This window comes from Sminthopsis crassicaudata, chromosome 3 (genome assembly GCF_048593235.1).
Source record: "Sminthopsis crassicaudata isolate SCR6 chromosome 3, ASM4859323v1, whole genome shotgun sequence".
Lineage (NCBI taxonomy): Eukaryota > Metazoa > Chordata > Mammalia > Dasyuromorphia > Dasyuridae > Sminthopsis > Sminthopsis crassicaudata.
This window is the reverse complement of record NC_133619.1, coordinates 437,708,126-437,733,581: the sequence shown is the minus strand read 5'-3', so window position 1 is coordinate 437,733,581 and position 25,456 is coordinate 437,708,126. Positions and strand designations below refer to the sequence as shown.

The 25,456-nt window shown below is 35.2% G+C and overlaps 1 protein-coding gene and 1 pseudogene across 10 annotated transcripts in view; both read right to left on the bottom strand.

The window, feature by feature from the left end:
- The window catches only part of WIPF1 (WAS/WASL interacting protein family member 1), a 158,959-nt gene that overhangs the window by 63,039 nt on the left and 70,464 nt on the right, over window positions 1-25,456 (bottom strand). For 5 of the 10 annotated variants that reach the window (XM_074303057.1, XM_074303059.1, XM_074303058.1 and 2 more), the window contains one exon: window positions 6,542-6,714. The exons of the other annotated variants lie outside the window; for them this stretch is intronic. The gene's annotated coding sequence lies outside the window, so the exon portion shown is untranslated. The remainder of the gene's footprint in view (window positions 1-6,541; window positions 6,715-25,456) is intronic. 10 annotated transcript variants of the gene reach the window in all.
- Window positions 9,984-14,239, bottom strand: LOC141562843 (small ribosomal subunit protein eS27-like; annotated as a pseudogene).

The following is a 25,456-nucleotide window of genomic DNA, read 5'->3' as shown; positions in this document are numbered from 1 at the left end:
TTGGAGGAATAAACGGATAATCTGCATGTGAGATTATAAACATTTATTGTGCACCTACTATATGCCAGGCACAGTGAAAAGTCCTAAAGATTCAAAGAAAAGGGCCATAACAATCTCTCAAGGAGCTCACAATCTAATGGGACAATTTGCAAACAACTATGTATAAACAAGATAACTTCAGAATAGTTTGGGGATGATGGATAGAAGGTATGTGAAATAAGGGCTTCAACTAACCAACTTCAGTACCAATAAGTACTGAACTCTACTATGCTATGAGCTAGAAGATAAAAGAATCTGAAAGGATGAGATGAAAGGGAAGTGAAAGCATCACTATCCTCCCAGTCACTTATATGGAGTCATCCTCAATTCTTCCCTTTTCCTCTCTCCCCACTCCACTCTTCTCTACAGCTCATGAGTCTTGTTGATTCTAGCTCCCCAGCCTTCTGTGGCTACCACCCTAATTTAATCTCTCATTATCTCTCATCTGGAGAACTGAAGTAGTCTTCTAATTCATATTTCTGCCTGCCTCTAGGCAGGAGAAAACACCTGTTCTGGCTGACACTTCAAACAACTGACTCCAACCAAGTTTTTTCAGACTATTTTCATATTTTTTTTCTTCATGCATTTTATAGTTAACCAAACTGGCCTACCTGTCCCATGGACAATGCCCATTTTCCCACCATCATAGCTTTGCATAGAGCGGTTTCCTATACTTGGAATGTACTCCTTTCTCATTCATGTTTCTTGAAATATCTTTAGCTCTCTTCAGCCTCTTCTACGTACTTCTTATCAAGTACCATCAGCTGCAGGAAGCCTTGAATGATCTCTCCAGTTACTGTCTCTCCTGCTGAGATTTTGTATTTATCTTGTATCTAGTTTGTATTGGTTTATTTATGCAAACATGTTGCTTTTCTTTTGTAGAATGGAAACTCCTTGAGGCCAACAGATGCTTTGGTTTTGTCTGTATAGCCTTAGCATTGGGCACAGTGCCTTGTTCACATTAGCTGCTTTATAAATGTTTATTGAATTAGTGAATGAATGAGTATATTCTAAACATAGGGTAGGGTTTATGTGGTGGGATTTAGGCAGAAGACTGGGCATTAAATGCCAGACTTAAGAGTTTGTATTTCATCTTAGAGGTAACAGGAGCCGCCCAAAGTTCTTAAGCAGATCTTGATCAGAGTTATGTCCTATACACTTACCCAGGATAAATAGCCCTTTCTGTTATGCCAAATATTGTTAAGCTCAGTGAATGGTATCATGTATATCCATCAACCATGTATATTTCCCTCACTAATATAATTTCTCACAGAAACTGAACAGAAAGAAAAGATAGAAAAGAGCTAAAATTTAATTGAACAAATATTTACTAAATGTTACTTTGTTCTGAGAATGCTAACTTTTTCAAGATCATTGAAGTATTTTCCTTTGATCGGGGTGCAGGACATGTCACCTAAGTCCATCAGACTAAGTGATTGATTATCTTAACTACTTGGAATACCTAGTCTCCTGTAAGGATCGATTCATGTGTCATTGCCCACAAGCCTTCAGACTCCCATAGTTGTTACCTCTCTGAGCTCCTCAAACTTATGTTTACTCATTTACTTTATATTAACTCTAAGCAAAAGTAATCTCTTTGAGGGTAGGCAACAGAATACTAGCATTTGTTCAAACTTTCCCTAAAAAAGTACATCTTCTGCTCAGTTACCTTTGATTATAGATATATAAAAAAGACCTTAGCCATTTCTCCCTCATTTTATAGATGGATAGTCAGGAGTTAAATCACTTGCACAAAGTCTAAGGGGATAGTAAATAGTAGAGTTGAGCTTTGAACCTAAGTCTTGATTGTAAATCCAAAATTCTTTCCACTGCAATCATGCCAGAGGCACCAAAGCTCATACTTATTTTCATGGCTCCATTGCACTAATAATTACTGGAGAATAATAATAACTCATATTTGTATAATTATGAAATGTTCTACATAAATGATTATTATGTTCATTATGCCTCTTGTAGGAAAGAAGCTAATATTATCCTTCTATCATAGATGAGAAAATTGGGGCTTATCGGAATGAAGCACCTTATCTAGAGGCAGACATCTAGGAAATGTCTGGGGAGGACCTCAAGCTTCTGTTTCCAAGGCCAAGACTTGTACCACTATGCTCTGGCTGTTTCTCAAATGAATGTTTATGAAGGTGGCACAAAGTTGCTGCTGTTTTTTTATTAATGTGTATTAAGCTGGTAGGAGACAATTCTGAGCAAGACTTAATGACTCTAAAAAAGTGAAATAACAGCCCTGCTTCTCACATTAGATGTTGGCACTACAAGATGGTGGCAGCCAGGCATAAAAAAATCTCAACTCAATGCCCAGAGTCAAGATGCAACTTAAGCCACTCAGAAAAAAATGCTAGGTATTAAGCATTTCTTGGCCAAAGCTTTTCAGAAAGCCAGTATGAGAAGAGCCAAAGGGGAATTTTATTTTCCAAAATAAAAAGGTTTTTGGTTAAGAAACCTTTTTTTTTTAATTAACATTTTTATTGATGCTTTTGCTTTTATATCTCAGTCATATCTGAATATACAATACACTGCCCAATCTTTGAGTCTTTTCCCTTTGTAACACAAACAATTAAGTAGAATCAACTAATAGTGCACTCATGTCTGACAGTATATTCAATACTCTGTATTCATAATTTTTCACATCTCTAAGGAAAGGGAGTAGATGATTTTAAAATTTCTTTTCTGAAGTCATGATTTGCCATTACACTTATACAGTGTTTGTGTCATTGTTCTAATGATATTTTTAAGGAACTTTCTATTCATCTGATTTTTTCAGCTTAATATACAATATTGTTCAACAATAAAATGAAAAGCCATGAAACATTGAAAGCCATGAAAAAATATTATTGTTTTTTGTTTAGATACCTATCTACTCACAACTATTGTTTCTAATAACTTCCCATCATCACTGTCTTTTTCATATTGATGTTCAATCTCTTATAATGAAATTAAGGATAAAAATGTATAACCCTGTGTTACTTTCTCCAAAGCTTTGTTTGGGATTGTTTAGTGAAATCATTTGAAAAATGTTGGATGATAGGCAGAAAGTGGAAGTATATAAGAAAGGTGAAAAAACAATAAAGGATCAAAGAAATACTTGGTCCAATATAATGTTGTGAATTCTTTAAAGATTATAAACATGTCAAGATTTTTTTTAAAGCAGTGTCAAAGCCAGATTAGTTGAAAAATAAATCCTTAAAAATGGTATGACCTCTCTAACTTCAGATAAGCCTGGAAATATCTACATTAACTGACACTGAGTGAAATGAGCAAAAACAGGAGAATATAACAAGATTTTATATGATGATCAATTGTAATGGACTTAGCTCTTCTTGACAAGGCAATTCCAATAGACTTGGGATGGAAAATGCCAATTTCATCTAGAGAAAGAACTGTGGAGACTGAATGTGGATTGAAACATAGTGTTTTCATCTTTTTGGTTTTTGCTTTCTTTCTTGTGGTTTTTCTCTTCCTTTTGGTCATTTTTCTTGTACCACGTGCCAAATATGGAACTATGTTTAAAAGGATGCTCCACAGCTATGTGGAGCAGTGGATAGAGCACCAGTCCTGAAGTCAGGAGGACCTGAGTTCAAATCTTACTGGCTGTGTAACCCTAGGCAAGTCACTTAACCCCAATTGCATCAGAAAAAAAAAAAAAAAGGATTCTACATATTTAACTTACATCAGATTGCTTGCTATCTTGGGGAAGAAGCAAGTGGGGGAGAAAGGGAAAAAAATTTAGAGCACCATGTTTTACAAAAATGGATATTGAAAACTATTTTTATATATACTTAGAAAATAAAATATTACTGAGATAAAATTAAATTAAATAAAAAAATTTTAAATGGTAGGGCCTCTAAGATCCTTTTCAACTCAAAATATATTACTCTATGATACAATATTTGTCATACCATATAGAATATTTATATATAATATTTATTGTTGAGTTACAATTAGAACACGCATTATTGTTGTGTTACAATTGATTGGTTTCATTATTTATTAATCTTTTCAAAATTTAATCTTAGTGAAAGGCTTTGGAGGTCATTTCCAGTCCAATTCAGTCAAATATGAATTTATTATGTGTGCTAAGTGCTGGGAATACAATGGCAAAATGAGAAAGTCGTGCATGCTGAGAAATTTCGAGGGAGATAAAGCATTTAGATAGGCATGATAATAGAAAGGAGGAAAAAAACACCAACCACTAGGGGGATCAGAAAAGGCTTCTAGTAGGAGACAGTGGATGAATTAAAGTAGTCTATTCACTATTCCATTGCTCAAATTGGATATTCCATTTCTAGCTTCCAAATTTTTGTATAAACAGTCCCTTATCCTAGAATGATCTTCTCTTCATTTCAGCCTATAGAACCCATAGCTTTCTTCGAAGCACAATCCAAGTGTCAACTCCTACAGTAAGACTTTCCTGACCTCCTAAATACTTCCCAGTTTCCAAAGTTATTCTCCCAAAATTATTTTGTATTTGCCATACCCACATTTGCGTGTGTGTATTCTGAATATAGCTATTTGGGTACATAGTATTTCCTCTCAGTAGAATATAAACTCCTTGAGGGCAGTTATTGGTTGGTTTTTGTTTTGTTTTGTTTTGTTTTGTTTTGTTTTTTGTTTTGTTTTGTTTTGTTTTTTGCCCAGAAATTAGCACAGTGTCTAGTGCACGTAGGTGTTAAATGATACTTCCTGAATGAAAATTAATTGAACTGATTTGAACCTTGAAAGAAGTTAAAATTATAAGAGGTATTATGATGGAGAGAATAAGTTTCAGGCATTGGAGACAGCTATAAGAAAGCCTAGAGGCTGAAGCTAGAATATTGTGAATATTGATGAATCAGCCTAGAATATGGAGTGTGTATGTGTGTGTATGGGTGTTTGTGTTGTGTGTGTGTGTGTGTGTGTGTGTGTGTGTGTGTGTGTGTGTGTGTTAGAGACACAGAGAAATAAAGAGACAGGGAGAAAGGGAGGGAGGGAGGAAAGGAGGAGAAGAGAGAGAAAGAGAGAGAGAGACACAGAGAGAGAGAGAGAGAGAGAGAGAGAGAGAGAGAGAGAGAGAGAAAGAGAGATTCTGAGGGCAATCTACTCTTGTCTCCTGCCAAGACTAGCAAATGAGAATTTTTTCCATGAAGTCATGCAAAAACATGAAAATATACTAGCTGGTTTCCTCAGTCATCACTCAATCATCAGATTACTTGGCTATGCTAGTCTGGTAGCCAGCAGGAATTACTATTTCCACAAAAAAATTAAAGCAATGAGTTGAAGGAAGTGGGATGCTGATGCATTGAAAACAACCTTTAAACAAGAAAAACAGTTAAATTTTTTTTTCTACATAGCCCTGTGGAGACATGTAGCTGAGCTTGTTTTTATGGAGATTAAACCTGGAGTCACAGTACCCTTTGGCTAATTCTTGACAGCACTTAGAGGATGTGTGGAAGTGGCTATTTTTAAGAGAATTTGTGTCATAGTCATTGCTGATAAAGGAAAGCTATAGGAAAAATGATTATAGTATAGGAATGAATAGAGAGGTACATTAAAGGATATTATCGCCCCCTCCACTGAAGTCTTTCTTTGATGCTTTTTCATCACAGGGGGATGACCCTGGGTACTTGAAGAAGCTATAACAAGTCCTACAAAGTCTGAAAGTTCTCACGATAGATGAAAGGTGGTTCTTGAGATCCAAGTGGAGGGTAGACCTGGCCAAGTACTAACAAGCTTACAGATCCAGAAAGAGATTCTCTTTCTAGAGTGCATGGACTAGCCTAATTCAATGTGGAGAGATTCATTTCCAGAAGGTGAGTAAGCAAGTGATATATTTTTTTTTTGGCCAAAGCGGAAGTTCATTATCTGCATCAATGGTGGTAGAAGCATTTTAAAACTTTACTTTTGTTTTTTGGCAAGGATTCTGGACCCCTCTAGAATGTTATATCCTATAATCAAAATCTACAATTAATGATTGTATTATAATATATTTTATAAGCTCCTAAGATATCAGTAGTCAGCAGTTACATAATGCTATCTGATGGAAGTCTCATTAAAACCATATGAAGTAGGTTTTATTATTATTCTTATTTTACACGTGAAGATATTGAGAGAGTTAATTCTTAACTCTGAGTCAAGCTGTCATAGCATCATAGATTTAGAGTTGGAAAGGATCTTTGAGGCAATTAAATCCAATCCTCTTATTGGAAACAGGCAAATTCCTCAAGTCACAGGTAGTAAGTGTCAAAGGAGGGAATGAAATTCATATTTTCACTATACTAGACTGTCTCTACTTTCTAGACTACCAAGCCATTGTCTTGCTATCTCCAATGAATGATAAAATTTGTTGCTTAGTGAACAGAATTGAAAAGAGGCAGTCTTGCCTTGAATCTGCTCCACCAGAAATGTATTGTTCTTCCCCACTGAATCTATGACAAATAAAGTAAATTATGGGATTTTAGATTTTTATAGTTAGAGAAGAGATTTAAGAAATTACCTGGTCCAACTTCTTTATTTTATGGATGAAGAAAGTGGTATCATGAAAAATGAAGAAATTTTCTGAGGGTCACACAGGTAGTAGAAAGCAGTTCAGGATTCAAATCCAGGTCCTCTGACTTTACATTGAGAATTCTTCTCTACACCATCGGCAATTCTTCCAAATATGGACTACTGGAAATTTACAATAAAAATAGCTAATTATGATGTTCACATTTTCTTTTCTTCCTTCCTTCCCTCCCTTTCTCTCTCCTTCTTTCATCTTCCTCTCTCTCTCTCTCTCTCTCTCTCTCTCTCTCTCTCTCTCTCTCAGCAATTGGGCTTAAGTATCTTGCCTAGGATCACATAGTTAGTGTTAAATGTCTGAGGTTTGGATTTGAACTCCTGGTTTCAGGGCCAGTGTGGTCTCCACTATGCCATCTTGCTGCCCCTGTGATATTCCAATTTTAAGACTTGTAGAATATTTACACCTAAATTAAGTGGAATGACAGAACAAAGTTCATTTCTGAGCTCTGTTTTATAAATATTTGCTATTAACCATATACAATGAAGACTCAGGGCTTCATAATGTTGTTGTTCAGTTGTTCAGTCATTTTCAACTCTTGTAATCCCATGCACTATATTGTCTATGGGATTTTCTGAGCAAATATACTAAGTGGTTTGTAATTTTCTTCTCCAGTGTATTAAAGCAAATAGGGTTAAATGACTCATATAGTGTCATACAGCTAGTAAATGTTTGAGATTGGATTTGAATTCAGGTTTTCCTGAATTCAGGCCCAGTTCTATCCACTGAGCTACCTAACTGCCTATAGTTTTATATCTGATCCTATTTTGGGGTACTTTTTGTTTATGATAATGATTGTATTTGTTCAGTTCATAATTAAAAAGAAAAACATTTGGCATTCCTTTGAAGTTTTATGTAAAAATACATAAAATTCTATTAGAACTAATTAATACATGTCTCATTAAATTAGGTTATGTAGATTTTTAGACAATAAGGGGAAAGACATTATAAGATCCAAGGAAAGAAAAATCTTCTTTGCCCATTTTATCTTTTAGTCGTAAACTCTTTAGTAGCTTAGTATATAATCAACACATTTCTTCACCTTTAGTAGGGTAGAATTTCAGAGGGGAAAAAAATCTTATGATATGCCTATTAATTCATTTCTGTGAACTCTCTCTACCCCCACTGGGATAGAAGCAGGGGTGTGAAATGCTGGTCCAATTCAAACCAAAATCTTAATTTTTTAGTGTGAACATTTATACTTTAGAAACTGGCAAACTCCAGATAGAATTAAAATTGTTGAAAGTTATGATACTTTTCATATTGTAGTTCTGTAATTAGATATGAAAACTATGAGTTATGTTATTTTAAAGACTTCATGCTTGTCCATAATATGGGAATCTGGAATTGAGTTCCAATGGTTTTGCAAGTTTATTTTTTTCCTTTAAATTTGCATTAATTATTCTAAGTATTTCTAATACAGCCAGGAGTCATAATTCACTCTCAGTGTGAATTTCTATGGTGTCACTAAAATCTTGTTTTTAATTACTTTCACATGTATTTATTTGAAGCTTTTGATTTTGTTAATATATTTTTATATTCTAATTCTAACATAATTGAGTTAATTTTGGGAAATAATATCAAATAAGAAATATTCTGATATAATCTTTGTAAATACATTGAATTTTTTTTTTTATTAAAAATTGGCAAATACTACAAATCAGGCCTTCTTGATTTGTTGCTTTGTGATTTCTCTAGACTTGAGAACGTGATGGAGAATATGTTAAAAGTATATTGGGCTTATGTGTATTGGCATTATTTTTTTTTCTGAAAGCTGGTTGTTAAACATTTATCAGCACACTCCTAGGTGGAAGAATCTTTTCTTATCTTGGTCAGTTAACGATTATTTATTAAACACCTAGTAAGTGCCAAGAATGGTGCTAAGCATTGGCAATACAAAAAGAAACAAAAATCATCCCTGTCTTTGAGGACCTTACAATCCAAAAAAAACAGGGTGGACTGTCTCTGATAATTGTTCCTATTGTTGCCCTACAGATTGTTCAGCTTGGCAATCCGACTGGATGGAAATTCATCCCATAATCATTACCTCTTCACAGGAGATAGTAGACTGGGTTTGAGCCTGTCTTTGATGAATATCATCTGTGTGACCTGAGGCAAGTTACTTAATCTTTAAGTACCCCAGGAATCTCTCTAAGGTTAGGTATGTAAAAGCAGAATTATTGATTTGTATCTAAGATGGAGTTTTCACTCTGAGGAATCTCTGTACTGATGAAATCATAGGTCTCAGGCAAACGAAACAACCCTTTCCAAACCAAGATAGGGTTAAGAAAGTTCAAAACTGCTCCCTTCCTCTGCTTTTCATCATGATTATTTGAGTAACTCATAGTCTGATAGTCTTTTTGAGAGGTGGGGGACCAGCGTAATCAGACTCCAATATGAAAATTCATACCACTGACATTCAAATGGGCAACGAAACATTGTTAGTTTAAAACAGCTGGCAGACAGCTGAATTATCCTAGGAAGTAATGAGTTCTTCATCACTAAATATTTTCAAATACAAGGATACTACTCTGGAAATGCACTTACTCAGCATTGAGTTAGAACAAGAACAAATGAAATTAGATAATTCTTTCAAGCCTAGATAACTAGAAATTTATAAAAATTGAAGTTGTTAATAGAGATATAGGCTTTGGTACATGACTTATAGGATGATAAATTTATAGCTAGAAGACATCTTGGGGGTGAGGGGAAGAACAAACATTTATTAAGGAACAACAGAAATATAATTCTACAGCCTTCCCACCATCTTGGTAGGTGGTACCCTAGTCAGCAGTCCTCTGTGGTTCATATAACCCAACATTTCCTTTCAGGATACTCTGGAAAAACACATTGAGTAATATGGGATAGAATGATCTGTTAAAAGTTTCCAGTGTTATTTTTTTAGGCAGAAGAATAACGAATCATAAGACAACTGGGAAAAGGAGATATGTGAGGCAGCAGCAATAACTTTATAAAGCCTCTCAGGGTGGAATTGTTGAGTCCACAGAAGTTACCTTTCCCATTCTCCATAATCTTTTAATACCCAACTGTCAATACCATAGTGAACTATTAAGTTGGAATCCTCAGTGAATCCAATGGTTCAGCATAGAGTGGCAGTGAGAACTCACTGCAGTCAAGTAACTTAGAGGTAATAAGTAACCTAGAAGCCCAGATTCTAGCTCTGCCACTTACTAACTTTGTGACCATAAGCAAATCATTTCACTTTCTCTGGGGTCTCCTTTACCTAATCTATAAAAGTTTAAAAATTGAACCTGATGACCTCTAAGGTCCAGTGAAAAAGTTTAGCAACCTAATGTTCAAAGAAGCAAAGCCAGATGATGGGGTATAGATTGTTTGAGCTCTGCCATTGATGTTTTTTTTTTTTTCTGTTTTATACAGCCTTAGCAACTAGATAACTACTGCCCAGTTTAGAACTGAAGGCAAAATAATAGCTAGAAGGAGGACCTTTGAAATTGCTTAATATTTCAGTAATTATTTGAGAAATGGCAGAAGGGAGGGTTTCTCATGCAGGGTGACCTCTTCTCTGATGACTTTTTCCTGGAGACAATGGAAATGACAGGTGTGAGCATAGGGAGGTGTTCCTCACTTCCTTCCTTAAGTGCTCTGGTTTCTGGAATAGATTTGATTAGAAATACAGAGCCAGTAACAGCTTTAAAAGCTGGAAGGAGGTGCTTTATGTTCACCCCCAGCCAATGCTGACTATTTGATGATGGAAGAAATAGCTGTCACCTAGCTTGACTTTGCCCCTTCAGATTATTTAGATGAAACTTTAAAAATTCCAGAGATACGTGAAATGGAGCCTATTTCAGATCCAAAAAAGCTGAAATTATCTGATTAGTCAACTAAATAAGTCTTTGTTCAATTCTTGAAGTGTGTAAGGCTATATGTTATACATGTTATATAGAAAACTGGTCATGGAATCATTAGGAGGACTCAAATTTTGCCTCTGACACATATTAGCTGTGTAACCCTGGGCAAATAACTTAATTAACCTCCCAGTGTTCTAGGTGACTCTCTAAAGCTAAATTGTAGGGTAGGTGTCAACCAGCATTGATAGAAGAAATTCCTCACCAGGAATCCTTATGCCAATAAAATATAAGTTTTGATCTCCCAAAGATACGTGTTACTCTGTTTAGTGCCTGGGATAGAAAAAAGAAAAAAAGACAAAACAGATCCTGATAACAAGGAATTTATAACCTAATTGGAGGTGGGGAGGGAAGAAGGAAGAGGATTGTAATTATTACTAGTCTTTCCTAGGATCTTCTCAATGATCACATCTAAGTCTATGAAACAATTAGAAGGTTCCTCATCATATGCACAGTTTAGAAATCATATTATCATATGGAGAAAACAGAATTTCAAAAAGATTCATGAATAGAGAAGTTGAAAAGGGAGTTATTGGAAAGGGCAGGAGGGGGGAAAGGAAAGGGGAAGGTTGAATTAAGGTCTTTGAAGTTTTCTTCTGTTTCTTGAATTTTTAATCATAACCATCTCTGTTTTTCTGATGTAAAATCTCTCAGCACTAGCATCTGTATTATGCTGCTAGCTAGCTGGTATGACTATGGGAAAATTACTTTTCTTCAATTCTTAGCTTCTTTTTTTTAATAAAATAAGGGTACTATCAAGCTCACACTGATGTAAAGGAAGTATTTTGTATATTGTCAGGCTATCATTATCACTATTATTATTGCTATTATTATATTTAGTATTATAGTTATTACTGTTGTCTTGTTCTCATCCTTTTTGATGTAGTTTAGAATTAGAGGACAAGTTGATCTCTGGATATTTTTTTATTTTTAAAGATATGCACACAATTTCTTGGGTGGAAAAGCTTGTATTCTTCATCCTTTTCTCCCTTCCTTCCTTTTTTTCCTTCTCACACTGACAAGTGGCTAATCTTCTAACAAGTCTTTCTGCCTCCAACTGGTTCTTTCCTAACCAATCTTTTACCCCACTACCTAAGTAACTTTCTAAAGGAACCACACTGCACAAAAAATTAAGATGGATTCCATTATCAAATAAAGGATACATTCCTGATTCTGGCATTCAAGGCTCTCCATGATATGGTTCCTATTTTCCCTTGTAGTCTTATTTCATATTACTTCCCTTCACATATTTCAAATTTTATCCAGATTACTTTTTATGCATGGTCTACCTTCTTGAATCTCCATGCTTTTGCTTGGATCACTCTTCATACTCTGAATGGACTCTTTCCCTTCCCTTAGTCCCTATCTCTTATTATTCTTTCCTTCCTTTAGATGCTGGTGAAATCTGTGAAGGCTTTATTAACCCTAACTCTCTTCCTCATAGAGCTCTCTCCAGTCTCAATATTCTCACTTTTGCTTAGACCCTTTACTACACCTACAATTTCTCCCCTGTATCAGTTTGATTAGTCTTCTCTCAGTCCTTTAGATTCTATGCTCCCTAGCTACAGAGTATCCCCAAAAGAATTAGTTCATTATAATACTTTACTTGTCATTGTAGGAATTCAATAAATGTTTGTCAAATGAATGAATGAATTAACCGATAGAATACCTCCTATTTCTATTCTCAGTGTCACACAACCAAGATATTTTTTCCTCATGTTACTCTGTATTTTCTTTGTGCCTACCATTTTCCCTCTCATATCATAATTATTTTTATATGAATTATTTCTTTATCTTCTTTAGATTATAAGCTTCTTGAGAGCAGGGGCTGCCATCATTGACCTGTTTATAATTCGGTTCTTAGTAAATATTAGTTGAACTGAATTACAACTAAAGTAATTAAAACTTAATGCTTAACCCATCCTTTCATCTAGCTTAACTTTTCCCCCCACAATTCCATATCTTACTGGCTCCATATGAACTCTTATTCCCTTTTACCCTTCTTTTTCTCTTTCAAGATTGGCTTTGATGTTCATTTTAATCAGATTTTTACTTCTATATACATGTAGTATATTGTGTGTATATATGATACAATATTTCTCCAGAAGTATCACCATTCTATCCTCCCTCCAACATTCACTATTTAAAATCAATCTTCATAGGAATTTATCACCACCACTCAACATTTTCCAAGTACTGAGGCATTTGAAAAGACCTGTGGTCACCAGGTTGATGACCACCATAACACCGTGGTGACATTTAGAATATGAAGACTTCTTAGCATTTCTTCTTAGAATAATAATATCTTCTTACACCAACTATAGAATTCATTTTAAAAATAGTATCAATAGGAAAAGATACTGATAAAAAGACTGAAAGCAAAGAAACAATTATAATACTTTCCTTGTATCTTTACCAGAATTGTGTTTTACAGAATAACCTGGTCATTGTTTATTTCTGGGGAGTAACAATTAATTCTCTTGGGATTCTTTCCTAGAAAGAGAGGGAGATGGGATAGAATACAAGACCTAGGATATATGGGCATAGTTTTTGTCAGTAGCTAGTCTTAGGCCATTTTCAAGTTCAATGTCTTCAAATGAGTCATTACACTTTAAACTCTGGGCTTTGAAGGTAAACCTTCAGAAAAGATATCCTTGGATGCTAAAGGAATAATTAACATAAATACTGTGGGATAGAACCCTTATTTTGTGGGTTAAAAGCCTGGAAATGATATATGGGTAATATTTACTCCTATCAATTATGGACAATCATTTTTGTGGATTGCAAAAGACCATTAAAATTACATTTCCATATTCAGTCACTTTACATTTTTTTATATTCTAAATTTCTTGAGTTATTAAAAATATCCCCAAATCTACTCTATCTTATATTTTTGTCTTTTCCAATTGATGAAACAGAGGTGACATGACATAATAGAGCCAACATTAGATTTGAAGACTGGAGAAAATCTATGTTGAATTCTAAGCAAGCCATTTAACCTCTGTGAGCCTCAGTTTCATCATCTTTAAAAAAAGAGATTATAGAAATTTGTGTTCCCTAAACTTGGCATTCCATCTCTAATATCTATCTGTGCCTTTGCACAGATTATTCTCCCTATCTGGAATTTACTTCTTTCTTTCTTCTCTCTCTATCTCTCTGTCCCTATCTCTCTATGTCTCTGTCTCCCTCTCCCTCTATCTGCCTGTTTTTTCTCTCTCCCTCTCTGTCTCTTGAAATTGGATTTATTCATTATACTAACCTATTCATCTTGATTCAATCATAGTGCTGCTCCTTTTGGAAGGAACAGACTTCTAGAAATCTTGCCTTTCTTCCAATAGACAGAGCCCAGTAGAGCATTTAACACAGAGAACTACTGTTTGCTCATGGCTGAAGACTGGCAATTTTATAACAACCCCAGGCACTTGACATCCATGAAATATGTGCTTGGACTCAGCATCAAGTGTTTTTTGTGTCTCTATTTTACTTCCTCATTAAAGGGGTGCAGGAAGTTTTTTGTGAGAGGCAAGTTAGAATGAGGAGGCATCCCCAGCTGGAAAGAATACACTCCTTTCTCACTTTCACCTCTCAGAATTTTTATTTTCATTCAAGGTGAAATCAGGTGCTACCTCCAATGTGGCAAAGCCTACCCTTGTCCCCTCCCAAGTTGTCAAATTTTCCCTGAAAATTTATCTGTGTATTTATCTGAAATTTTTTTTTGTTTCCGTACAAAAGAATATAAGCTTTTTGATTTCAGGAATATTTTTTTTGTCTCTATGCCAGTTAGAATAGCAACTTGTTCAGAGAAGGCATTTAGTGTCTATTGTATTGAATCACATAATATCTATAGAGCTTTTTTAAGACTTCAGATTCAGTGAGCATTTGTTTATTAAGGAATTGCTATGTACCTGGATATGCAGAAAAAGAAATGAAATAACATGCTATTCAGAAGATTATATTCTATGGGAAGGACACACTGCATGTCCCAATAAATAAAATTGAGGCAGAAAAATCCCTAATAAGTAGAAAGACCAGAGAAAGATTTCACCACAAAATGACAAACAGGGTGCATCCTAAAAAATGATAAGGATTCTATATAAGGAGCATATGGATTCAAGACAATATACAGTAGTCTAGGTCAAAGGTATGATAAACGCATGAGTGAAGGTGGTAGCTGTGGGAGTGAAGAGATGAGAATGAAAGTGAACAAGGCTGTGGAGAAAAATTTAAAAAGGCGTGACAATAGGATGGGGGAAGAGAGGATAGATGATGAGGGAGAGGGAAAAATCAAGAATTAGGAACTGGAAGGATGATGAGCTTTAGCTAGACATAGGTAGGAGAACTTAAAACTAAATTGCTCTGGGATAGATTGAAGGAGGGGGAAAAGTAAAGTTTGCTTTTATTATCTCTTCAATATATATTGGGTACTAAGTCAATATTTGATTATCATCATGCCCACTTTGTGAGATCCAAAAAAGCCCAAACATAAAACATACTTTTGAGTGAAGGGGAAAGAAACTGGGAGCTATATGACCATTAACAGAATCTGGACATAGATGGGGGAAGTGAGGAAGAAGATGAAAAGAATGGGTACATTGGTCAAATAGAATGGACAGGGTTCCAAAGGTAAATGTGTCTCACTTTGTAGATTTGATGTGGATCAGTTCTACTTCCAAGAGACTGAGAAGGTAGATTGGCAAAACAGCAAAAACAATCAGTGCTCTGGGCTTTTCGTTGTACTCTGCAATGCTGACAACTGTTAAGCTGTTTAAAAAATCTGCAGTGGATGCCTTCATAAGGTTTTTCTCTAAATAGAGAATATTTCAGCATTTAAGGAATAGACAGCCTCATCTTTTTTCCATTAGTGAATCAACATTTGAAATATTATACTACAGGCTGTTCCTCTAAAACCGCCTAGTTGGCGCTTTTTAAAACCTGGCATAACATTTTGTGGATGGGTACAATAGCATCTTAACATATTTGTGAGCATAAACAGGCCATGGAATTGTACTGAATGTGAGTACTAAGTGTGTTTCTAAAAAGACCCCATGGTTAAGAGAAAGTACCACTGTTGAATCAGCTCAGAAGTAAATTAACTCTGAAACCAGTGGTCACAGCTGCAAAATGCAAGTGTTTGGCACAAATACATTAGGATTAGTGTAGAGCAGATTACAATAAACCTTTCACCTCCTCTGGACAGGTGGTCTTTAAGAGAAAAATGAACTTCTGGAATCTCAGATTCAGAAGGCCCCCAAGTCAAATAACATGATATAGGCAAAAGTAATTCAAGTAATTTTATGTAATTGTTCCATATTCATTCAATTAAAGTAGAAATTCATTAAGCATCTCATCCATCCCACTCAAAGCAAGAATTACTCTCTAAAACATGTCAGATAAGGGGTTATTCAGGCTTCTCTCCACCTAGAAATGTAAAGGACTAAAATATGAATTCTGTATTTCCTCTGGAAAGGGCTTCTTGTGTATAGATTCTCCCTTCAGGGACAATTTAGTAGGAGTTATGTTGCCCAACACTTGGCAGTGAAGAAAATTCAGCTAGTGTTTACCGCTAAATAGAAGTCCACTAGAAAAGAACTGGTGGCTTTAAGAAATAACCAAGTAACTTTCTGCTCTCCACTACCTGTTCTCTCTATCTTCTAGATGTATGTGGATCAGAAGTTATTAATCTGGGGTATGTGAGCTTGTTTTTCAAACATTTGGATAATTACATTTCAATATGATTGTGGAGGTAGAGGTAGTACCAAGGACTAATTGTCATAAGGTAACAATTTAGAATGAGATCAGAGAGTCTTAACTCCATTATTATCACAGAGAAGGCAAAGATTTAAGAGGAATTAAATTCTTAATGAAAGTTATATATACTTTTTCTTTTTCTATAAGGGGATGTATTTAATCACTTTCAGGATCAGTTCTCCTCATCATCTGAAATTTAAGTCCTTTACTTTCTTTTGCCTTAATTTAAAAAAAATCCTATTAACTTAATTGTATCCACTTAAAAACATTATTCTGAGGAGGCATCCATAGGTTTCACCAAACTACCACATGACCATGACTATGACCATGAACCCATCAGTAGTATCAAAGACTAGGAAGCCCTATACCAGATCACCAGATACTTCTTCATTCATTTATCTGATTCATACCTCATTTACCTGTTCAAATTCTTCTTTTCTTTCAAGACTAAGTTCCCTTACTGTCTCTATGTGAAACATTCCCTAATGTCACAGTCTGAAAGTGATGTTTCTTCTTCACCTCAAAATATCCTACAGTATTCTTCTATGATACTGGATTTGGAATCAGGAGACTTGAAATCAAATCTCAAATTTGACACTTATTCACTCTCTCTTTCTTGTCATACTCAACTCCTTTTCTCTTTCATTTCCTCTTCTCTATGGTTCTCTCCCAACTAAGGCAAAGCAATCATAATACAGGGCATCTTACTGGAGATAAGCAGCTTCTCCAAAGCCCAATCCAGTATGCTGGAGCCCACAGGAAGAAAGATCTACCCTTATTCCCCATCATGGCACATGACAAGGATATTTTTGAAGATAATAGATTATAGCATAGCACTGAGACAGAATTTAAGCATGTACACACTCAATACACATATATACATATATATATACATACACACATACATACATATATTTACGCACACACACACCTAAAACATCAAATTTTCAGACTTCCAGTATTATAGATATTATATATTCATTACAACCTAAACATAAAATGCTTTAATAAGTGTGATTGATAATGAACATGGTCTTATGGGACACAAAGTAAGGAAGAGGGGACAGAAAGGGAGGGGAAGAAAGAGGGAAGAGAAGGAAAAGGGAAGGAAGGGGAAAGAAAGACTAATTGTCAAAGGGTAAACAGGAGTTAGAACCAGAAAGGACTTTAAAGATCAGTTAGTCTAACCCCTTCATTGCCATAGAGAAGGCAGAGATTTAAGGGGAGTTAAATTCTTCAGAAAAGTTACATATACCTTTCCTCTTCCTGCAAAGGGATGTAGTAAATCAATTCTGGCACTAGCTCTCCCCCTCTCCAGAAATTTAAGTTCCTTATTTTCTCTTCCTTCTTTTATTCCCTGGAAAATCTCCCTTTTTAGCCAATTTCTCCATAGATAGACCCAGGTGGACATAAAACATGAGGTGCAAGGTATGAGAAAGCAGCTGACTGAAGAGAAAAGGGAGGGTAATCCCAAAAGGTGGGGAAGTTCCAAACAAGTTACTATTTCTTCAAGAAGATCTCAAGTTTCAAATTCAAATTCAAAACTCTAATGAGACATTAATTAGGTCATATTTACAAATAATGTTCCTTCTACATTTAGTCTTTCAATAAAACATTATTTTGGACATCGGATGAAAAAGAATCCGGACACCATAATGGATAAAATTCAGTTGCCCTCCAAGAAATTATTCCTTAAATCTTTTTTGCTTTTGCCCATCCAAAAAAGAACAATCAACCCAATTCTCTCACTCACAGAGATGGTGAAACAACAGGCACAAGGCAAAGCTTCCCATAGGGACAGTGTGTGAGTATGGAGACCACTGGGGCTAGAAGCAAGGACACTAATTGGCTCTGATTGCAGCAATGCTGTAAGTACCCATTCCCAACACTTCCACTTCGGCAGTGGGTCCTGATTCCATCTTCTATCCCCACATATACCCAGTGCATTCAGCCCTTAGGGATTTGTGACATGCAGCCTAGAAACGGAACCAAGCTACAGATAACACAACCTTGACATTACCTGCACAATTCCACATTAAGAATGCACATGGCTGTTCCTTGTCCCTTATCGTTTTTTTTTCTAATAGAAATACGAGGATAATGGTCATCTTAAGTGTCTAAAAAAGGAGGGGAAAAACCCCACTTACTCTATCCTAGTTACATCTCTATATTTTCCCATCCTTCTCTCTTAGGATAAATCTGAGAAATCCTATTTCCTTATTTTAATGAACTGGAATCAAAATACTTGAATATTTGATTCCTGTGTCTCTTCTTGGTTAACAATAATTAACTGTCTGATTGTGGGAAAGACACTTAACAATTCTCTTTAGCCTTTAGTTTCCCCATTGGTAAAAAATCAGATGATTTCTGATGTCCCTCAGGGCAGCTAGTTAAATGGCATCATGGGCTTGGAGTCAGGAAGATCTGAGTTCAAATCTGGCTTCAGACATTTCCTTACTATGTGATCCTGGCATGCCACTTGACCCAGTTTGCCTCAGTTTCCTCATCTGTAAAATGTAAAGAAGGAAATGGCAAACCACTGTCATATCTTTGCCATGAGAATTTCAAATGGAGTCGTGAAGAATCAGACATGACTGAAATGACTGAACAGCATATGTTCGTTAGCTCTAAAATTCTGGGATTCTATAGTTTTTCTTCCTCTCTAAGATTTACATAATGACAATAGCATCTGAAATCCTCTATACTAAACTTTTGCTAGACTCATATGTTCCTGGCATCACATGTACACACAAACAGTATATATATACATGTAACACACATATACCCACGTATATAACATACATTTATCTATATAATATCTATGTATCTATATAATATATGACTAACATATTTTTGCCTTTTGGAACAAAACATTTTCTACTCTTTTTATCTCTTTCCCCTTATTCCCATTTCTTCATGAAATCCTAATGAATTTGGCAAGTCAGCTATTTTTCATTCCTGTACCAAGGTTCCTGTTCTAGTAACCTTATTTATCAAACAATTTCACATATCTTTTTAGTTTGGTGACTGTGCCATGTGTCGGCACCACCAATCCATGTAATTGCTATAGGCTAAGACTGAGAGTTAGTCTGAGAGTTAGTATCAAGGTGGGTAGACAGGACAAGTACAAAAATTATATATTTAACAATATAAGGAAGCACAAACTAAATGCTAAATGAGTACTCTGTGCATTAAATATTTAATAAGTCCCAGAAATGAAGCATTGACGCCTGGGCATTAGCAAGCCCTGAGGGGTGGTACAGAAGAAGAGCCAGCACAGAGAGTAGGAGATGGGATGAATAAATAAATGAAAGAAATAAAAAGCATTTATTAATCTTATTATGCACCAAGCTCTTTGCTGGAAAATATATAGGAGACATAGTATCCTAAGGCAATACTTTTATAGATGAGAACAACTATATATGTGTATATATATATATATATATATATATATATATATGAAGCATATGTGTGCCAACTTAAAAAAATTATAGAGCAAAGTAATAAGTACAAATTCACTTATTTTATGAAATTAATTCATGAATTCATGGAGACAGTTCATGAATTATGGACCTCATTCAAAAAGCCACACACGTCCTGGAGTTTTTGTAAGTTATCACTAAATGAAACTTATGAGGCATGATGACATTTCTTATTAATAATCCAAATTTGATAAAAATTAATCAAATCCTTAAAAATTGTTGTGAAATTGATATAAACATACACTGACTGAATGAAAAAGACATAGAGGGGTTTAGTGACCAGTGTCCCACAGCTGATAAATATCTGAAGCAAAATTTAAATCCAGGACTTCCTGACTCTACCTACTTTGTCATGCTTCTAAGAAGTCACAACATAATGGCAAAGCAAGATATTTTTAGAAGAAAAGGAGAAAGGAAACAAGTATTTATTAAGCACCCATTATGTTCCAGACATTATAGTAATTGTTTTACAAATATGATCTCCTCTGCTCCTTGGAATAACTCGAAAAATAGATGTTACTGTTATCCCCACTTTACAGGTGAGGAAGTTGAGGTAGAGATTAAATGATTTGCCCATGGTCACAAGTTGGTTAGCATCTGAGGTCAAATTTGAATGCAGGTTTTCCTGACTCCAGGCTCAATACTCTGTGTACTTGATCCACTTTTAACAAAAAGCAAATCCAACATGTCTCCTAAACCTGTTTGCTCCAGCCTTTCTGCTCATCAGGGTGAGTAGATAATTTTTTTGTTTGTTTGTTTGACAACTTTTGTCATAGTAGAGAAGCAGGAGGGGACAGAACTGCACATGACAGTTCTTTATCATCAACGTGTAAGAAAAACAAATGCAACAATTATTGACAGAGCACAAAGAAATGGTCACAAAACCTAGCAACAAATTAGGGATTCCTTTTTTCCAAAATGTCAGATCACTTATGATTCCTTTAAATGAAAAGGTTATGGGAGTCTTCCATCTTGCAGTTATCAAAAGAGAACTCTGCAGGAATATTTAGGAACATTTAGCATTAGGAATAGTCTCTTAAAAAAAAAGCATTTCAGACCCAAAGATGTAATTTAATTTAAGAAAAAAAAAACTAATCCAGAAAAGATTTCCCTAAAATGAAATGAAACCAAACCAAATCCCCCCACTCTTCCTATAGTATAGTTCCTTTGTTTTTAAACTCCCCCATCTTATAAATCAAGGCAATATGAGAATTTGAAAAAGGATGTATATATTCTTTGAAATATATAAAAATATATGTACAAAATTAAAATCTAGACATAGGTGTAAATAGAGAGGAAATCTCATTTGAAAAAGAAGATAGCAAAAGGGATACTAGTATGTGCTGAACTGGTAAAACACTCAGAGAATCAGAAGTTGGAAGGCCCTCAAAGCCTTGAGTCAAAGCTATTCCTGAAAAAGAATCTTTTTTTTACGACTTACCCTATAAGTAGCCATCTAGTCAAAGTCTGAAAACCTCTAATAAAGAAGAATTCTGGTGAGCACTTGCTGTTACTTACTCCCGGTCATTGGACAATTCCATTGATCTTTCATGAAGACTCTTTTTGAGTTCTTTCAGGGAAGTCAGAAGAAGCAGTACAAGGACACACTCGAGGTCTCTCCAAAGAACTTTGAAATCAATTGTGAAACTTTGGAGGTACTTGGAAAGGACTACCCTTCATGGTGTGTCCCCATCAAAGGAGGTGCTATATTCACCAAACAAAGCAGTATTTCAGTAGCTCAAAAGAAACATAAGATGTACAAATTTAGAGACAGCTCCATTCCAAAAATTTTCATGGATTATTTACACCCAACTTGTAGAGGAGCCTTCTGAACTCATATTGTTCTGATCACCCACAGTCAGCCATATTCTATCTTGATTCCATTGGTCCTTTTCAAGAATAAAGAACAACAACTATGTCATATCATATCTGAGTTCACCTTCTCCTTCAATGGGGAGTACTATCTTACTGAGGGCTTTTATTTGGGAATATGTCAGCAAATTAAAGAGTATAAGATAAGCATATAATAATTCTGTATCATTCTGTGTTTTTGTACAGAAGCGCTATGAGAAGACAATTACTAGATATTGGCCAGAAGCCATACAGATTCCTCACAAGCAGTCAGTTAACAGAATATAGAATAAATTAGATCTTCTGAAGATTTGCTAGTGCCAAAGATTGTATCTCTAGATGCATCATGATAGAAACACAAAGAGAACCCAACTCTAGGTTTCCTCTCTTCATACCCCAAATTCTATATTTGTCTACTTATAAATCACGGATGACTGACTTAAAAAAAAGTATCAGGAAAAACAAAAACAAATAAAATACGTCTTTTTATGGTCCTACAACTAGCTTTTGTTGAGAATACTCTTTCATCTAGGCCAGAGACCAAGGAATGGTGACCTGCTCATGGGTGGTAATTGGAGCATTAAAAAAATATAGACAATATAAAACAAAACAAAACAAAACAAAATAAAACAAACAAACAAAAACCAACTGTTTCCCTTTCTTCATGATATAGTGTGGATAAAGGTAACTCATATTTCTAAAATATTTTAAGAGTCACCATAGATCATTTAAACATATATCTTTTATGTGTAAGGCTTTGTCCCCTGCACAGTGTGGCTATAACATGTTCCAAGTGTGACCAATGACTGGCTCTTGAGTGTAACAGGGATACACAGATAGTTAAGCGGCTTTGAAGGAAGCTACTGCTTCTAAAAGGCACAGATGAAAAGGAAGGACATTTCACATATGAATTAGGTCTGTTCAGGGCAGAGAGGAGTTTTGCAAAGTGCTTTCCTTTTATTAGTCCTGTGAGAGAGGTAACATTAATATTGTTATTTCTTAAAAATTTTAAGATGAGAAAATAGTCTAAGAAATTAACTGACTTGTTCATGATCACAGTAGGTTAGTGAGTAGAATTCACATAGGGTTCTGATCCCATGTTCTAAGTCCCGTTACTCTATCCACAATGATAATAGGTATTGAACTTACAGTTTCTTTTATTTTTTTAATAGATCTTTATTTTCAAAATATATGCAAAGATAGTTTTCAAAATTTACCCTTGCAAAACTGTGTTCCAAATTTTTCTCCTTTCCTTCTTCCCACTCCCTCCCCTAGACAGCAAGTAATCCAATATTATGTTAAACATATGCAATTCTTCTATACATATTTCTATGATTTCTTTTAAAATGGAACACCCAGATGAAGAAACTCCTTTTATTATTGCAGGTTGACACCTTCTTTGTATCTTACTGTTTAGAGAGAACATTGGGTGGTTAAGTGACTATATTATAAGATAATTTGTATTAGAAGTAGAATTTAAATCACAGTCTTTCTGGCTTCGAGGTTACCTCTCTATTCACCTGCCTCTATTCATATCCTGACTCTATATTTATAATAATGACAGTTGTAATATAGTAGACATTTGTAAAGGAAGGAAACAAGCATTTATTAAGTGCTTTCTATATTCAAGGTTCTATCTAAGTACTTTACAAATATCTCATTTTATCCTCACAATCACGTTGGGGGGGGGCGAAGATAAGCGTTATTATCCCCACTTTACAAATGAGGAAAACAAGGCAGACAGAAATTAAGTGATTTTCACAGCTAGGGAGAATCTGAGGATGGATTTGTACTCATATCTTTCCCTCCCCAAGACTAGTAATCAATCCACTCTATCTCCTAGATATTTCTATATACAAGAGCTTATTCACTGAAGCTGCTCAAAGAGTCTGCTCTCATGACTTGCGGTCTGAAAGATGACCAACTTTATTGCATTGTAAAGGCTACACCCAGAACTGTATATTTTTCATTTTTCTCCCTTAGCCTGAAATATTTTGCATTTACTTCCCTAAAATACACAATGGCTCAAAATATCAGTGGTTGTTGACTCTAATTTTAATAAGGAATTGAGAAAGAAGAGCTAGCAAACTAAATATGCCTGTAGGTCTAGGTGAATTAGGGATAGCCCAGCTAAGCCTCTGTTGATCTTCTTAAGGAATTCAGTAAGCTGAGAATTCCACTTTTAAGTTCCATTGCTTACATTAATCCCCTTGTGAAAAAGAAAGAAAAAAAAAACCACAATACAAAAACTACTCCAGTGAATTTCACCAATCTCCAGGCTAAAGTTTGATCCTGACAGAAACACAAAAAGAACCCAACTTATGTATCCTCTCCTCACCACCCCAAATTCTACATTTGTCTATTTATAAATCATAAATGACTAACTTCAAAAAAATCTTTATTTTTATAATTATGTCTATATTATTTATACATATCCATTGTTATTTTTATAACAAAATTAAATAACAACATGCATTTATATAGCAGTTTAAAGTTAGAAACCACTTTGGAACTATTATCACACTTGATCCATACGTCACCCTTGGGAGGTAAGTGCTATTATTATTTCCATTTTACAGAGGAGAAATTGAAGATAGGCAGAGTGATTTACCCAGGATCCCACAGCTAGTCTGGGTCTGAATCTCAACTCACGTCTTCCTGTGCTCTTTTTACCCCAGTCTTGCTCTTCTAGTTCTGCTCCAAGTCCTCCCAGCTGAAATGATTTTTGCAAATATCTTACCTGAAATTACGTTTTTAAATTACTCTTTTTTTCTCTTTTCCAGGGTTCCCATGTGTCTCCTAGTCTAGGGCATCTCACTTCCTCCTCATATGATCTACTATTTTCACTTTGGACCATTATTCTATGTCATTTCCTCTTCTTTTGGAAGTCTTTCTGGCCCTTGGTTCTTTGGATTACTATCATCCATTGGAAGAGGTCTGGACCGCAGATACTTCCTAAATTTTCTAATGCACAAACACAGAAAGCTATAGAAATGGGATCAATAAAGGAGAGTGGATTTCCAGAAAGCCCTAAGAGCTCATCCACTCCTTCATCAAAACCTCACCAGCACAGTTCCAGTCCCAGACTGACCCCACCTAACAGAACTACACTGTTGACAGGTACATCTTAATAGTCTAGGTGGTCCATCCTCAGAGAGGCATAGGACAATTGAAAAAGGTCCGAATGAGTGAAGGGACTTTTTTTCCAAAGACATGAAAGAGGGAGGGGGAAAAAAAAGGATGAATAGACTGTAATCTGGTAATTGAGTCTCTGGATCTTTTTTTTTTTTTTTTATCAGCCTTCACATCTTTGTAGAAATGATTTCCCATATCTAAATTGGAATATGCTTCCTCTTCACCTTTACTCCATAAAATCCAGAGCTTCCTTCAGAGCCCAGGTCAGGTATCACCCCCCCCACTGAAGCAGCCTTTTCCTGATTTCCCATAGTTATTATCAATCCTTATTCTTTGAAATTGCTTTAATTACTTTGCATTATCTTGAATATATTTTGTATCCTCTCTAGTAGAATACGAATGCCTTGATGACAAAGATTTCAGTTTTTGGTCGTTCACCTGACAGTGCCTGAAATATAGCAAACACTAATAACTGTTGAACAAATGAATGAATGGGAACAGGAAGAGGAGAAAAAGGAGAAAGGCATGAGGACTAAGGGCTGCCAAAGGAAATGGAAATGATATTTAGAAAGATATATTTTTAAAATTACTTAGTTACCCACCTGGAAAATATTGTAAGACAAAAAAGGCTGTCCCTGCCCTAGGCTGCTAAAATTAATAGACCACAAATATTACAGAGTAACAAAGCTCTGCAAAAAAAAAAAAAAAAAAAAAAAAAAAAAGAAAGAAGAAAATTCTATTTTGAGGGA